Source organism: Cyprinodon tularosa, unplaced genomic scaffold, assembly GCF_016077235.1.
Source record: "Cyprinodon tularosa strain WSP-4 unplaced genomic scaffold, ASM1607723v1 ctg66, whole genome shotgun sequence".
Lineage (NCBI taxonomy): Eukaryota > Metazoa > Chordata > Actinopteri > Cyprinodontiformes > Cyprinodontidae > Cyprinodon > Cyprinodon tularosa.
Window position 1 is genome coordinate 5,987,501 of NW_024039407.1, and position 12,351 is coordinate 5,999,851.

The 12,351-nt window shown below is 39.1% G+C and overlaps 1 protein-coding gene across 1 annotated transcript in view; it reads left to right on the top strand.

Annotated features, from left to right (window-relative positions):
• Positions 1-1,591: 1,591 nt before the first annotated feature.
• The window catches only part of klhl21 (kelch-like family member 21), a 32,072-nt gene continuing 21,312 nt past the window's right edge, over positions 1,592-12,351 (top strand). The window contains exon 1 of the mRNA XM_038309376.1: positions 1,592-1,732. The gene's annotated coding sequence lies outside the window, so the exon portion shown is untranslated. The remainder of the gene's footprint in view (positions 1,733-12,351) is intronic.

Consider the following 12,351-nt stretch of genomic DNA (forward strand, 5'->3'; position numbering starts at 1 on the left):
GACAACTGTCAAGTCAGCAGTCTTCCCCATGATTGTGTAGCCTATAGAACTAGACTGAAAGACCATTTAAAGGCTTTTGCAGGTGGTTTGAGTTAATTAGCTGATTAGAGTGTGGCACCAGGGGCCATCAATTTTGAACCTTTTCACAATATTCTAATTTTCTGATATGATGAATTTGAGATTTTCATTTGTTGTCATTTGTAATCATCAAAATTAAACAAAATAAACATCTGAAATATATGAGTTTGTATGTAATGTATGAATATAATATACAAGTTTCACTTTTTAAATGGAATTACTGAAATCAATCTACTTTTTCATGATATTCTAATTTTATGACCAGCACCTGTAGGAAAGTAATTCACCTCTTACTTAGAGAACGCAATGAAAATCCACTGATCTACTAGACCCCTCAGGCTGTTGGAAGTGCCTTGAAGAATTTGCCATGTGAGTTATGATCAGGACCATTGCAAGATGACAACCCTGCCAAGGTCTAGCATTCACAAGGAAATCTTAAGACTTGGCAATATGAATTAGATTCCTACTGTACTTGTGTGGAGTTCAGATGGCCTCTAGTAAAGTCTCCCGGACTCTACTCTTGGAGCACACACCCTTGAGTGACCATAAACCACATGTGGACCGGTTGGGCAAACTTCCATGAAGCCTCTAGCACCCTATAGAGCTGGAACAGTGTTCCACGACCAGGGCGAAAACCAGGCTGCTCTTCTTGAAGCCAGGTTTGACTATCAGCAGGACTGTCTAATAAAGGTCCTATGGAATACCAGCTAATATGCCTGTAGATCAGTGGACTGTATGAGAAGCATAAATATATTGGGCATTTTATCTTACCTCCTCCGAAATCCTAAATACCTCCCAGCCGGTGAAGAATGCCCAACATTTGGTTTTCTTTCTCAGGATCTTAAAACTGAAAGCTCTCTCCTCTCAGGACCTAATTGAAAGCATTCTGTCTCAGTGTGACAAGGTGGTATTGGGCTTCATGGCACAGCAGCGGAAGGACTTTACCCACGGAGATTCTGGGATGACATAAATTGAGTTCAGATCTACTAAATCTGCACCCGGCTGATGTCACACATGTAAAAAGGGCTCCACCTAAAATAAATATATAAATCTGAATGCATATAAGATGCATATACGATTAAGATCATTGTGAGATCAATAAAGTTCTATAAAGTTCTATTCTAAAAGGCAGTGAGGATCCAGGTTTGAGATGTGTTTAAACTCAATTTGAAAATTGACTACTTTTTTACCACCAAACGTGAAAAATAAATCCATTCTCTCACCATGCTTCTACTTTCATATTTTTCTTATAATGTCTGCTTGAAATTCTTTGACGTGGTATGAAGGTAATAACATAGACATAAAAACATAAACTTAGAGATAGAATATAATAAAGTAGTATCACGCAAATTATGTCAAGAAAATGCGATAGCAATCAGAGATTAGTATTAGTGAATTCCAAATACTTTGCACCAGTTTATACAATTAAACAGTTAAAAGGAAGGAATTTTTTTTTTTTTTTATGTCCTTTTTTTTTTTACTAAACCGTCATATTTACGACGGCACTTGAAGGCATCGCTTCCTCCACATCAGGCTGTCATGGCGCAGACTAGGCCGAGGTCTTCTGCTGTAAACTTAATTTTTGCACGATTTTGATTAACAGCTTTAAACTTTTCTCTCTAAACTCTCCTCCCTACAGCGAGGGCACACCTTGGTAAGTCAGCTGGCGACTTGTCTTTCCAAATGTAAGATTCGTAATTTCTTCCAGGAGTCGGACACTTTAATTTTAGCTTGAATGCCGTATCTAACTAAACGCTAAATTAACTGTAACGCTTCTGTTGTTTCGGGTGTTGAACTGAAAGAACAGGGGGATAAATAGCTTTAAACGTCTCCTTCTTTAAAAAGAATAAGAAGAAGAAAATTACGAAGTGACGACGAAATAATAATTAGCATATTTTTTATGAGGCATGTGTCGAAAGTGCACATCATAATCTGATGTTTTCAGATTTGAATATCATCCTGGACCATATATGGCTTAGAGGAGGTAAATTTCATTTATTATATGCTTCTAACCTAAGAGGACGTTTTAAATCATGTCTGGCTGCTGATCAGGTCCTTAAACTGTTTTTTTTTTTTTTTTTTTTTTCATTTCATTAATGCTTAAATGAGATAAACATAACAGCGAAACAAGATTTAATGTAAGTCCGATTTTTTTAAATGCACCATAACTGCTTCTGAAAAAATATATAAATCCCTTTATTTACATTATTTTAAGCAAAACAAACAAACAATAAAAATAACAATTAAAATATGTCCTGTTTATGTTATTATTTTTTTTTGTTTAAAAAGACTAAAATAGACTTAGACTTACTTAGGTTTAAACAACTTTTATTGTACTTTTTTATACACAGAGTGCATAAAAAATACAGACAGTAAATGAGCAGCAGCTTAGCAGTGAAATTAACATTTCCATTTCATCAAGTGCAGCAGTGGTCAAATGTTAACGGTGCCGGAGAAAAAACATGCTGCAAATAGAAGAACAAACTTATTTATGCAGTTATATACTTTTTATATAAAAATAAAACTCTTCCTCACCCATTGCGAGTGGTCTGCCCCTCCTGGGTCCTCTGCCAGAGGCCCGGGAGCTTGAGGGTTCTGCGCAGTATCTTTGCTGTTCCTAGAACTGCACTCTTTTGGACCGAGATTTCTGATGTATTTCCAGGGATCTGCTGTAACCACTCCTTCAGTTTGGGGGTCACTGCCCCAAGGCCCCCAATGACCATATATACAACGGATGCCTTGATCTTCCAGGTTTTCTCCAGCTCTTCTCTGAGCCCCTGGTATTTCTCTAGTTTTTCATGTTCTTTTTTCCTGATGGTGGAGTCACTTGGTATTGCTATGTCAACCACAACGGCTTATTGTCCACCACCACAATGTCCGGTTGGTTTGCCATTACCATTTGGTCCGTCTGTATCTGAAAGTCCCACAGGATCTTGGCTTGGTCATTCTCTACCATCTTGGGAGGTGTTTCCCACTTTAACCTTGGGGTTTCCAGCCCATCCTCTGCACAGATGTTCCTGTATACTATTCCAGCCATTGGTAGGATTTCCTGATATCTGCCACTTCGATTATGTTCCAGTGGTACATCCCCTGTAGGGGCTTGTCCACGGATGATGGAGTCTCTGGCACCTCATCTTCTGTTCCCCATTGTCTGAGACATTCACTGAGAATGTCGTCTGTTGGAGCCTGGTGCTTGATGGATCTTGGATATTTCATCCTGGATAGTGGTGGTTACGCTCATTACTCCTCGGCCTCCGTCCTTACGGCTGGCGTACAGTCTCAGGGTACTGGATTTGGGGTGGTACCCTCTGTGCATGGTTAGGAGCTTTCGTGTGTTAACATCTGTGGCCTGTACCTCTTCCTTTGACCAGCTTATTGTTCCTGTAGGGTATCTGATTACTGGTAGATCGTAGCTATTTATTGCCTTAGATTTATTCTTGCCATTGAGCTTCGTCCTTAGGACCTGCCTCACTCCAACAAGTAAGGCAGATATATCTGAAGTAGGGCTGAGAATTAATTGCATTTGCAGTATATTAGCAAATTAACAAAATGTCAAATTTCAGAGGCCCTCACTTTTGGTCATTGTACACTACGTAAGAGAAAGATTCCAATTTTTTATTCATTTTTTTTTTATTTTGCTTCAGCTCTTAAGGTGGTGGTAGTGTGCTTTAAATGAGTTCCTTCCTTGTAGTATGTTTAATTTTAGTAAAGAAGTATCTAAGATAGCAATTTGTCAAAATAAAACTTAAAATTCCGTATTATGAACAGTTCTTTGTAATGAGTTAAATTGTAATACCTAAAGGTGGTCAGTTTGTGTGTAATTAGGAACTTTATATGCTAAATATTGCACATTGTCTGCAATAAATGGTCAGAACTCCTGTCAGAGCTACTAAACAGCAGTAAACTGCATTTACCATGACATCAAACTTCAATGATAACTCAGCAGGAATCAAAACTAAGACAAAACAGCAAGAACAGATGAACCCATGTGCCGTCTTATCTTGGTTTTTCTTATTTGCTTTGTGCTGGCATGGACAGAATGGATGAGATGAGGTGTGTTTAGGGTTGCCTTTTTAAGGGCAGAACTGTAGGTTAATCCGTCTCTACTTGGATGATTACATCCGTCTCTGCTGCTGTTTTCATTCTCTGTCCTGAATCTCAAAAAGTGCTGCAGAATTACTGAAAATATAGTTTGGTTTCTTTGACTTTTTTAGATTTTCAAGACGGTAGTGAGGTGTTGGTATTTATTTAGCTTTATCAAACTGAATCTTTTTGAGTTTTCTTTCATCAGTTTCTGCTTCTCAGCCATTAAAAATAAACATTCTTTAGGCACAGGTCATCCACCTGGCCAAACACATAGACTTGCAGAATGTACGTTAGGGCTGCAGCTAACAATTATTTTGCAAATCAATTAATCCGGCGATTATTTAAAAATTTTTTTCCTTTATCTTTATTAATTCTCAGGAAAGTATCATTTGCAAAAACCACAATCTCATTAGATTAATTACATTTAAACAAGTTGGTCAACTAAGCCATTGAATTATATTAGTCTAAATAAAATTACAACCTCACTTCCTGTGAAAGATAAAGATGAAACAACAACAAAAAAAACTTAGTATAAAATAATAATGAAGTATGGCTGTCATAGGAGACTGGATTGCCAAGGAAACTTTATCAAGTTGGGTCTCTAAAAGTGAAATCAGATCTTTTAAAGGAATAGTACACCCAAAACATGATTAGCCTTCATTTTCTACTCACCCCCATGCTGAACAACACTCTGGAGTACTTTTTTGATATCTCAATTGCATCTGGAGTTCTGGGAGGCTTCTTGCTGTCTGCTGACATTCAAATAATGGAGGTCTATGGTGACCGAGACAGAAAGGTCCATAAAAGTCCACAAAAAACGTGTCAATATTCCTCCATACTGCTCGTCCAATGTATTCCAAGTTTCCTGAGTGGGTAGCATCCAGAATTTACTCGAAACGAAGTCATTTAGAATGTTTTTAGAGCATAAACAGTAGTGTATAGGATTTCCTGAAAGCGCGCGCATGCGAGTTCACGACGCTACGGAAGTAGCCCCCACTGACAGAATTGTTCAGTCTTGTGCTTGTTATTTTTTCCATTTTATATATGTTATGTTATATCGATCCAGTCGTCTAAAGTTCAGATTATTTTTTGGATTAATAATTGGATAGCAAAAGGTTCTTTAATGAGGATTTTTTGTGAAATTAAAGCTACAGTGTGTAACTTTTAGCGACATCTAACGTTCAGACTGCAGACTGCAGCAACATGAACATCTCCCCCCCACCGCTTCTCCCCCCCAATAGTACGGCGAGCGTTACGGGACAAAATGTCTTCTACGACGTCCGCATCGCCTACCTTCTCAAGTGATGAGGTTTGTTTACATAGATAATTTTACAGATAGTATTTCATTAGTCTGTGTAGGGTATAGATTTCATGTAGACTTTAGATAATAAATATACCCGTTATTTTTTCTACATCGTTGGGACGTTTTGGTGAGCTGCTTTGCATGGTGATATAAACAGACGAAGTAATTGTAGTCATTAGTTTAACAGCGAGATTGTGTTCGCTGGAAGAATATATATTCCCCGTTTACAGAGTCCAAGTCTTGGCACGGGGGTTACAAGGCGAGGAAGAGGGAGAGGGCAGAGAGGCCGGGGTGGGCATGCAGCTAGGGCCAGGCGAGGGAGGGGTGCCAGCGGGGTGACTAGAGCAGAGGAGGAAAGGCTTGAAGATCTCCAAAGGAGCTGGAGAGAAGTAACCGAGGTATATATCCAGAAAATTATTTTACAGAAAATTACTGAATCATTACCTGTGAAACGTCAGGGACGTTGCTGAATAAGTATACTGGAGAGTGACCCCAGGCTCACACCGACTCCGGTCTTACCGTTGCGGTGCGGTGGGTGCGGCGCCGCAGTGATTCCAAGTCATTAAAAAGACGTAAACCTCTCTCACCGGCTGCTGAGCTGTCCGGCTGCGGTTACCGAGACACTCCGGCGCTGCAGAAAATTCCGCAAGAAAGCTATCCTTGCGGCGTGCCGGAGAACCTCCGCAACAAGCTCTCGCAAATATCCTTATTTGGGCCGTGTTATCGCGTGAAGTTACGTGAACTCAAGTGAACTTCTGTTAAATCTCCGGACCTGTTGCCGGAGCCGCAGAGCCGCACCGCACCGTAGTCAAAAGGGCGGTGTGAGAGGGGGTGTGCGGGAGTTGCGGTCTCCGTCGGCTCGGTAACCACACCGGAGCCAGTGTGAGCAAGGGGTAACAGCATCATCACGCAGCATGTTATTGTTTTAGACAGGTCTGAGCATCCTGTACTCCAAAAACTGCAGTGATATTAGACAATTGTGTGTGTAGGATTAATTACCTGTCCAAGAGAAAACTGGCAACTTGAGCGTCACTTTGAAAACCTTTTTCCTCCATCAGTGACTTCCATCGTGTAAATGCCGTGCCGTTGATCCGTGTTTTTTGCCGTTTCTTGTCACGCTTGCGTTTATTCTCGTCGTGTTTCCGCTTCTTAGATGACGGGGGTTCGGTGTCCGCCGCTTTTCGTTGTGATACAGAGTAGGCATGATCCTCCATTCGTCTGATGTTTGGCCACACAGTTTGCAAAGTCACTCACGCCTGCCGCCTTGTTCACCTTTCTTGTTACTGAAGCGCAGTATACCTGCTTCTTCTTCGTCTTTGGTTTCAGGCAGACTAAACGCTTCTCAGGCATAATACTGCCATCTACTGTTTAGTACCGTCTCAGTTAATCTCTCTCAACTTGCCGTAGTTATTTTCGAGCATAATGGGTGATCTCGCAATCGCTAGTTTGTTGGCTCTGCGCTGCCGTAGCGCAAAGATGTCTGCCCCCATGGCTGCGAGACCCGCTCCTATGTAATTAGAAATAACGAATTCTAAGGCAACGCAAATATTAAGGTTAAGAGGCTGAGCTCTTAGATGATGATAAATAACATAGTTATGTATAATATATTAAATTTCTGACTTTATATCCCTGTAATTATTACACACTGTAGCTTTAAACCAGGTGAAACTAAAACTTCTCCACTTGAGATCTGGATAGATATTGAATGAAGAAAAAGATTTTTATCTTAAATGCAACATTTTTATTTTATATGCAATTTTGGTAAAATTGCTGCTCAAGGTGGGTTGCTTTGTCCCCTAAAGACATTTTTTAGAGTCCCTAAACTCCATTTAATGATCAATCGATTGCTAAATCAGTTGATGATTATTTCAATAATCGATTAATCATGATTAATCCAATTCAATGTTTCAGCCCTACTGTGATGAAGCTTAAAATATGATATTTAACCAAGTATTACAGGTGCTATATTGCAAGTTAGGATTTTTTTAAGGGAATATATTTAAATACTGTCTAGATCTGGTGTATATCAAAACTTTTTGAAAGACTGTATAAAAGTGGGCGCATCAAACTCTCTATATCCAAGATTTTATTTGAGTTCTACACATAAAATTGGTTACTAACTAAATAGGATACAAAAAACAATGAACTAGGGATGTAAACAACTATGCTACTTATGATTAATTGTTGATAAATGGTTTATTGGACTTTATTAGTCTATTCACTAAATAATGAGGGATTTATTTTAGTGTTGTAATGTTACTGCTGTCCACTAGAGGGTGCCAGTATTCATTCTTTTTTTTCTGACACTTGAATTTTACTAAGGGAAAAAAGTTTTGCAAGAAAAATTAATCTACTTAAGGCACTTAGAAGCAAACAATAATCACAAGTCAACGTTGTGATATTGGGGAACCTCTATTAGAATTATATTTAATAGAATGGTCTCATGTCGATTGCCCATTCTAATTAATGTCTGCTGTCATTCCCCCTTTTAATATTCAATCCATTTTGACTTCGACATTTCCCTCCTTTGTCTTCATTAAGGATTTCCTTCACTGTCTTCAGCCATTTCTCCCTTGTTGTTGTTTTCCTACTGGCAACCAGCAGCACCTATATGAGGTATATGTCTGAGGCTGCTGTTTATTTTTAAGTCACTGGAGCGAAGGCATGAATTGAGTCCAGTCCGGATTATTTCCACTCTTTAAATGTCAAGGAAAATATATTTTTTACTGTAAAATTGCATTGAAAAATAAACCTGATCATCAAATCCCAGCCATCATTAAACAAACAGCAACTGATGGTCGATCTGGTAAAGGTTTAGCAAAAACCCAGCATCTAGTGGTCTCAATGAGTTCAAGTTCAAGGTACTCTATTCAATTCCTTTTTTCCTAATTTTTTTATCCAGTCTTTTTGTTCAAACCTCTCAAATCAAGTTAAGAGTCGGCGTTTCAACCATATAGTTTTTTAAAATCTTTTATCCGTTGTGTTTTTCTCAATCTGCAAGGTTGTTCCAGCAGGGGGCAGCACTGCACATTGAACTACTACTCAGAAAAACAACAAAACACTTTTACATGAAATAAGTCTGTTTTTGATTTGTGTACACAAACACAGAGCTGCTCCCATATTAAACCCCACCCGCCATCTTTGGTGAATCAGGCTCTTAAATGACTCCATGTTCTGGGAAGAATCATTTAAATCTTCTGGTGAAAATGAGGTGGCAGGGATTTATGCTTAACACCAGGTGGTAACCAATAAAAAATCAGCGGGGTCCGAATAAAGAAAATCATCAACCAGTAAAGGTCCGGAGACATTTTTTATTATAATCTTCTACTTTAAACAGAATTTAACACTGAAATAAAATGAGGTTTTTGTGCCTCCATGTTATACATTGAATTAAAAAAGAAAAAAAATTTTTTTTCCATTTTAAAATCTAAAGTGTTTTTTTTTTTAAGTAGAGAACAACAATCATTCAGTTATATAGACAATTTCCTGATGCACATATTTTATAAAACACCTGAACTGACTGTTTGTTTTTGTTTTTTCTTTCCGTCTTAATGTTGGCAGTGGGCTTTAGGCTGCCCTGCAAGGCTTTAAACCTGGGTTTAAATGGAGACTAAGCCATTCTCAAGCACATATCAAGGAGCTCATTTTGAGCCTGGATCCAGATTTGTTTTTGATTCTGTTCATGGTGGAGAATCCTGCTTCACAGCAGCAGGTTGAGCCAAACATCCTCTAAATGTGCAGGGTCATCTTTGAGCACGCCATTTCACTTTTCTTTCACCAGTTCACCACAGTTCTTCCAGCAGTCCACACTTTTTCTGCTATCTTTTTCTCATCGTCTTCTCCTTCTTTCCCATCGCCCGGCTCGCCACACGTTTGCCTGCTGTGTCTAAAAGTAGCAGCAGCAGCAACCCAGACTGACAGCAGCTCATTGGCTAATTAGTGTCACGTGCAGCCTGGAGCCGGACGCTCCAGAGGGCTTTACCGTAAAAACAGTAGAAGCGGCGCATGTAAAATTAGACACTGCTGTCAGACAACATGCGGTATTCTATAAATGTTTTTAAATCAGGTTGGGTCTGGATCTGGACCGCGGTCCGCTAATCCATGACTTATGCTTTACACAATGATGAATCATAATGCCTGATAAAAAGAATACATTTTGTAAGTGGAAATAAGACAAAAAGGGAATCCTAGAAATAAAACTAAAAGAAAATTTTTTTTGAAAAAGCTTGCTTTTTTTCTCAGAATTCGATCTCTCTAAATTGTATGTCTTTACAATTGATCTATTTCAATTTTCTTTACAGATTTTATATATTTTCCCACTTTACTTTTTCTGTTTTTCATACTCAGTTCTATGACCAATAAAGATATTATTGCTAGTGTTTATGCAGACCTATAGAGATGGATCTTCTCCCCTCACTCCAGAGGATTGTCCGCCTCCAGAAGTGAAGAGAGTGATCTGTAAAACAAATTTGAAAAGAATGAAATTTGCAAAATTCCATCTAAAAAAAGAGAAATTAAAAAAGAATCCTAAAAAATAGAAAATCTTAGTTACTTGATGTTTCTTTTTACATTGTTTCTGGTAAAACTGTGATAGAATCACCCATGGGGTTTGTTATTTGGGATTAGGGTTTGTTATTGTTCCTAGTCTCAATCTCGAAATTAGACCCAGCTTCTGTCATCAGCCACAATCCTCAGGGTAAGGAGGATTTCTCATCCTGTTGCAGAATAATAACTACAGGTGCTGTTCATAAAATTAGAATATCATGAAAAAGTAGATTGATTTCAGTAATTCCATTTAAAAAGTGAAACTTGTATATTATATTCATACATTACATACAAACTCATATATTTCAGATGTTTATTTTGTTTAATTTTGATGATTACAAATGACAACAAATGAAAATCTCAAATTTATCATATCAGAAAATTAGAATATTCCTGAAGACCAATAAAAACAAAGGATTTATAGAAATGTTGGCCAACTGAAAAGTATGAACATGAAAAGTATGAGCATGTACAGCACTCAGTATTTAGTTGGGCCTCCTTTGGCCTGTATTACTGCAGCAATGCGGCGTGGCATGGAGTCGATCAGTCTGTGGCACTGCTCAGGTGTTATGATAGCCCAGGTTGCTCTAATAGTGGCTTTTAGCTCTTCTGAATTGTTGGGTCTGGTGTATTGCATCTTCTTCTTCACAATACCCCATAGATTTTCTATGGGGTTAAGGTCAGGAGAGTTTGCTGGCCAATTAAGAACAGGGATACCATGGTCCTTCAACCAGGTACTGGTAGCGTTGGCACTGTGTGCAGGTGCCAAGTCCTGTTGGAAAATGAAATCTGCATCTCCAAAAAGTTGGTCAGCTGCAGGAAGCATGAAGTGCTCTAAAACTTCCTGGTATGTGGCTGCGTTGACCCTGGACCTCAGAAAACACAATGGACCAACACCAGCAGATGACATGGCACCCCAAACCATCACTGACTGTGGAAACTTTACACTGGACTTCAAGCAACGTGGATGAAGTGCCTCTCTTCTTTTCCTCCAGACTCTGGGACCTAGATTTCCAAAGGAAATGCAAAATTTACTTTCATCAGAGAACATGACTTTGGACCACTCACCAGCAGTCCAGTCCTGTTTCTCTTTAGCCCAGGCAAGACGCTTCTGACGCTGTCTGTGGTTCAAGAGTGGCTTGACACAAGGAATGCGACAGCAGAAACCCATGTCTTTCATACGTCTGTGTGTGGTGGTTCTTGAAGCACTCACTCCAGCTGCAGTCCACTCTTTGTGAATCTCCCCCACATTTTTGAAGGGGTTTTGTTTCACAATCCTCTCCAGGGTGCGGTTATCTCTCTTGCTTGTACACTTTTTTCGACCACATCTTTTCCTCCCCTTCGCCTCTCTATTAATGTGCTTGGACACTGAGCTCTGTGAACAGCCAGCCTCTTTAGCGATGACCTTTTGTGTCTTGCCCTCCTTGTGCAAGGTGTCGATGGTCGTCTTTTGGACAACTGTCAAGTCAGCAGTCTTCCCCATGATTGTGTAGCCTATAGAACTAGACTGAAAGACCATTTAAAGGCTTTTGCAGGTGGTTTGAGTTAATTAGCTGATTAGAGTGTGGCACCAGGGGCCATCAATTTTGAACCTTTTCACAATATTCTAATTTTCTGATATGATGAATTTGAGATTTTCATTTGTTGTCATTTGTAATCATCAAAATTAAACAAAATAAACATCTGAAATATATGAGTTTGTATGTAATGTATGAATATAATATACAAGTTTCACTTTTTAAATGGAATTACTGAAATCAATCTACTTTTTCATGATATTCTAATTTTATGACCAGCACCTGTAATTCAGAGACTTTCTCAAGAAATATGCTGGGGAGTTTTTTCCATTGATGTTTACCTCTGCTTTGGGTTATGAGGCTCCGTTTGCCCTCAGAGGAGAAGGTTGACCCCCAGCACAGCTCTCTACATTGCTCTATTGTTGAACCTGGGTGAGGAATGTGTATCTCAGCCAAAGGATTTACAACAACCTTCATACAAATCCCTGTAAGAAGACACCTGTATATTTTAGGAGGTTGTTGTGTCCTAAGATGAAGCTCAGAGAAGGTCACCACAGTCATCCTCAGTGGTTTTGTTTTCTTCTAAGGTTGACTGAGCTGAAAACACAACACTGTATCGAGATATACACTATATTGCCAAAAGTATTTGCTCACCTGCCTTGACTCACATATGAGCTTAAGTGACATCCCGTTCCTAATCCATAGGGTTCAATATGACGTCGGTCCACCCTTTGCAGCTAGAACAGCTTCAACTCTTCTGGGAAGGCTGTCCACAAGGTTTAGGAGTGTGTTTATGGGAATTTTTGACCATTCTTCCAGAAG